This window comes from Fukomys damarensis, unplaced genomic scaffold (assembly GCF_012274545.1).
Source record: "Fukomys damarensis isolate Sample0158 unplaced genomic scaffold, DMR_v1.0_HiC HiC_scaffold_14, whole genome shotgun sequence".
Lineage (NCBI taxonomy): Eukaryota > Metazoa > Chordata > Mammalia > Rodentia > Bathyergidae > Fukomys > Fukomys damarensis.
The window spans coordinates 17,086,524-17,091,605 of record NW_022900926.1 but is presented as its reverse complement, the minus strand read 5'-3'; the positions used below and the strand labels follow the sequence as shown (position 1 = coordinate 17,091,605).

Below are 5,082 nucleotides of genomic sequence, written 5' to 3'. Positions count from 1 at the left end.
AAAAAAAAAAAAAAAAAAAAAACCACAACAACAAAACCCAACCCCCTAAAATCAGTATCATTTGGACTTCTGATGCCAAAAATCTGTTTGACAGAGCAGGCTTTACTATAGTGACATTTTAACAGTAGCCAAAGTCTTGTTCCCACTAAATTCTGTCTTGGCAGTACCAACACTCTGCTAAAAGCCGAAACTCCTCTTGGTTCCGAGTACTCTAACTCGGGAGTTTTTCACAGCAACCAGGACAACAAGGAAGCTGAAATCAAGCAACTCCTTCCTTAAGACGTCTGTTCTTACCAAGGAAACCAAATTTTATGTAAAATGAGAACAGCTTAATAAAGACAGATGCTAACTGACTCAAAAAAGTCATTATACCTTACATTTGAATCTGACAAGATGCAATTTCACATAAACATCTCAAAGTAAAATCTGGAAGCTGGGTATGATGGCACACGCCTGTAATCCCAGCACTTACTTGGGAAGCTGAGGCAGGAGGATCACAGCGAGTTCAAGGCCAGGCTGACCTACAAAGTGAGACTCTATCTCAAAAAAAAATCTCATTCCAGTCACTCAGACTTCCTATCACTGCACAAAGAAAGGGGCCCAGGGGCCCGGGCAGTGTAAAGCTGTACAGTCGTACAGCCTATGCCTAACATACACAAGACCTTGTTCAATTCCTAACACCCCCCAAGAAAAGAAATAAAATACAATGAATGATGGATTTCAAACCATAATTGACCTTTTCCAATGTCTATCTAAAATTATGTGTCATAGCTTATGTTTAGATGTCCCCTGAAAGCCTCAGAGGTGGCAGGATCTCGAGTTTTTAACACAGGAATTGATCCACGATGCAATGCTAGGCTCAAGGGCCCGAGGATTAAGGGTGTGAGTGCTACCCACCCTCAGTAGCCTGTTAAGATAAAAAGGGGCAGAAACACTGTTCTCTTGTTGCTTTTCCTATGTTATAGGCACCATGAACTGTTTCTCTTCTGCCAAGCCCCTCTGCCAAGCCACCCTGCCTTGGAGCCAGCAATTATGGACTGAAAACTGTACAAAATATGAACTAAATAAACAGTCCTTTCCCACTTTAACTTTGGGTGTTGAATAGTTTGTCTCAGCGATGAGAGAAGAGTAACACATCATGATTATTTCCAATAATGTATTAAAGACTTAACAAATTCTTTCAGATAGACAATATCCCAGATATGTATCACAGGTTTTGAGGGCTTCAAATCATTACTGTTAAAATTTCACAGTAAGCTTACTTAATGTTGTGCTGGAGATATCTTTCCTACAACTCTGAAATCAAACCACACAGAAAGTACTTGGTTCCACTTACCTATTGGGCGAATGTTAAACAGCTGATAAAACAGTGCTCCAATGGAATCGATTCACTTAGTTTTTCAAGTAGATCTGATTACCATCATCTTTTAAAAAATTCAAAGACTCCACCTAATGAGGGAAACAAAAACAGCATTTAATCCACAGGAACTTTACATGATCTATTCATAAATAACACAAAAAATCAAATCAAGACTATTACTGTAACTTATCCTTATCCACAGTTTACTGTGTATTTAAAACTATAAAACAAGGAAAGCACTTCACAACTAAAGTAAATCTTACAGTTTGAGTTACAATAAATGTTCGAGCACAGAGATAAGAAAACAAAGTGTGAGGGAAGAGTTTATTTTCGGCGCACTGATTGTCCCGCGGAAAAGATGGCTACACAACATCTGGATATTAAAATCAGAAATGAGGAAAAGATGCAAATGATTGCTCTGGAATAATCCTCATTCATTCTTATAATTTACTGATGCAGTGGAAATCTGTATGTTGCAGTCCTTGAAAGTCTTTAAGCCCTATCTATATGTAATCTGGCTTCTGAGACAAAAACCCAGATAGATCACTTCAACAAAATGATGGCCAAGCAGTCCTGGGATGAAGCCACTAGTGCAAATTTCCAAATCAGTCCGAGAATATATTTTCTTCCCCATTAAGTGTTTGCCCTGGTAAAGCAGCACAGATAGCTTAATTATGGCTTATAAATATTAGCAGTTTATTCTAATTATTTTACCAGTAGAAGCATCTTTTCTGGTGTTCAAACATTAAATTAAAATGTCAGCTCCAAAAGAAGTTTTGAAAGAAAAACAAGCACTATCTCAACTGGAGAAAGTTTAACATAAATGTGGTGGGGGAGGGTATGGTTACTAATCAAAAGAGTAACATGGAAAATTCACTTCCAGCTACTTCCAAGTCAGGTCTCACTGGAATAGATTCAGTATGTTAAAACATATTAATATTTTAAAGTCCTAGAACAAAAAACACAACCATATTCAAGTGAAAGTTTGAAAGCGTATTCCAAAGCTGTAAATATGTGTTTTATTATGCAATTTTAGAATTACCACCTACCTTTCTCCAGATACCTTTACACATTAGAGAAATAAATTGATGGCGAATTTCAGTATTAAAAATAAAGGTTGATATGCACGTGCCACCCACTTCTAGTACAGAATTACAAAGTACTGGCTAAAAAAGGTTTGTCACACTAGATAAGACAAAGAGCAATAATTATATATACTTAGAAATTTACAGTAGTCATGGGAAATATTTTTAACTTCCAAGAAACCAATGTGTAGATTCTAGCCTTGTTTGTTTTTTAAGAAGCAGTTACCCAGGAGATTCACTTGGATACAGTCTCAAAAGACTTTTTCATTAACAGACATAGATAGTCCTAATTATTATTCTAGAGTTCTTGCCATTAGTATGACATGACAAGTGTCATAGGCTTTGGTTATTTTATGGGTTTGTTTGTTCTGCAGTGCTGGGGGGTGGAACCTGTGACCTCAAGCATGCTAGGCAAGTACTCTACCACTGAGCTACCTGCCTCACTCACTCTTTGGTTATTTTAAATTATTCTGACTCAACCAATGCAGTCATCTCAACGCTGAAATACAAAATGGCACAACCCATATATTTTCCCCATTTAAAGATTTAGACCTGTGAAAATATTCCTGTATTATTCCTGGCATTTTGTGATAAGAGTTACAATGGTTCTCTCAAGTAACGGTGGTAGCTAGCTTCATAGTACCATTTCTGAATAACCGCATAAAGGATTTGTGTAGATGTTGGTACACTGTTTAACAGCTTTCCCTTTGATTAGTCACTTTCCAATAGTAAGCTAGGGTGCTTCCCCTCAGGATGTAAAGAAAAGCAACATAAAGATTATTAAAAATCATCTCTCACTGAGTTTTCAATATACAATGGGAAACTGACCTGTACGAAAGTCTAAACCTACCATCCCTTTTTGTCTTTGCTCATTTCTTAAGTAGAATATTTCTTAAATCATGTAATTCTTGCCTCCTCAGAATGTTGAAATTTCTAAGTGTAGGCCAATATGCTAAAAGGCATTTAACTTATACAGTGGGAAGCATGATCGCATTTTTGCCTATTTGTGGCTGTCAGGGTGAGTGGTTATCAGGACCTTGCACTTGCAAGGCAGGTGGCAGCACCACTGAACTAAATCCCAGCCCCTTTAGCTAATGTTCTTGGGTGACTCAGAGAGGAGGATCGCAAGTTTGAGGCCTACCCCGGTAGCACAGTGAGACTCCGGGGCAAGATATACAAAAATGTAAATGTCTCAAAATACAAAATAAAAGTAAAGGAAAGATAGGAAAAGGATTGGGGATATAGCTCAGTGTGGTGGGGAGAAGCATTCATAACAAAATATATTACTATATTAGCTACTCATATGGGTCAGTGAAATGACTGCCATAGATTAGCACAAAAGATATATATGTCACTTGTTTAACCAGTAAGCCTCAGGCATACAAACCACAATACAACATTTCTTCAGAATGTTCATATTCTTAAAAATGAACAGTGACACCTGACATTGATGGTAGCTTCCTTACAACTCCTAAATTCTCAGTAAGGCAGTACCTAAAGTCATTTTATAGTCTGATGAAAGAGATTGAGTCTAAACTTAATTACCTTTAATTTGCTTCTACTGCCTGCCTCACCACAATGGCAAAGGGAAAAACCTCACCCAGTGGTATGTTGGCTCCATCAGCAAATCTATCTTAATGTTTCATTCAGTCAGTCCCATGGTCTGAACAATGGCATAATCCATCATTAGCTAATATTTGATCATGCTTGTCACCAATTGGTGTATTTCAGTGAGTTGTGTATAATAAATCAGAGGCACCTACAATGCCGGACTTGTGTGGCTTTCTCCAGCTGAATGGTTCACCAGAGACAGGCAGGAGGACGCAGGAACCACAGTCTCCGCGGTTTACAGGACACTGCCGGAAGCGACTTAGTTGACTGGACTATTGCAACACTGAGCACAGTAAGTTTGCTTTTCAGAGTCCTTCAAGGAAGCAAAGTACGCGTAGGAATAAGCCTGTGAGTCACAATGTCTTTACAGAAAGACTAGCACGTAGTGGTCCTCAAACGTGCCCCTCTTATGGACAATAAAAGTGAGGCTCAGAAGGTCCATCCCTGACCCCAAATCTGCAACTAAAAGCATGTTTCCTGACTATTGCATTATCTCCCCTTTCGTGGCCTAAAGCCAGTCATAAGTGCCAGTCACATCGCTATGCATCACCAAATTGGTTCACTGTGTTCAAACCCACAGTAGGGCCACTACATCCACTCCTTGTTGTCTTTTTTCTGTCAAACATTCCTTGATATTTTCTCACGTTCACTGTGTACTTGCAAAATTCTCGCCCGTTTCTTCAAAATTATATTCTTTAATCAAATGCATTACTTGCCCTCCATATTTAGCCACATTTTTAAAACTGCTATTCGGACTCTGAGAAGAATTGCCCTGAATATATACATATATATCTTAAATGTCATCATGCATCATATAAGATCATCTAGATGCATCTTTTCAATATTTGACTTCCCGTGTTAAGAAAATACTGTATTATAATACATCTGTTTATGATGCTTTAATTTTCATATTTAATAAATATTCATGTTCTACAAGTTCCCTGGCTCTGAGTCTTTTCCTAATTCTATTCCATTTTCTTGGAAATTACTTCATTGCTTATATCCAGCCATTAAATTGTGTCTATT

General features: G+C 37.9%; 1 protein-coding gene across 3 annotated transcripts in view; it reads right to left on the bottom strand.

Annotated features, from left to right (window-relative positions):
* Positions 1-4,400, bottom strand: part of Hivep2 (HIVEP zinc finger 2) — an 87,233-nt gene extending 82,833 nt beyond the window's left edge. For all 3 annotated transcript variants that reach the window (XM_033763254.1, XM_010626607.2, XM_033763255.1), the window contains exons 1-2: positions 4,209-4,400; positions 1,337-1,449 (exon numbers count right to left, since the gene is read on the bottom strand). The gene's annotated coding sequence lies outside the window, so the exon portion shown is untranslated. The remainder of the gene's footprint in view (positions 1-1,336; positions 1,450-4,208) is intronic.
* Between the last annotated feature and the right edge of the window lie 682 nt (positions 4,401-5,082).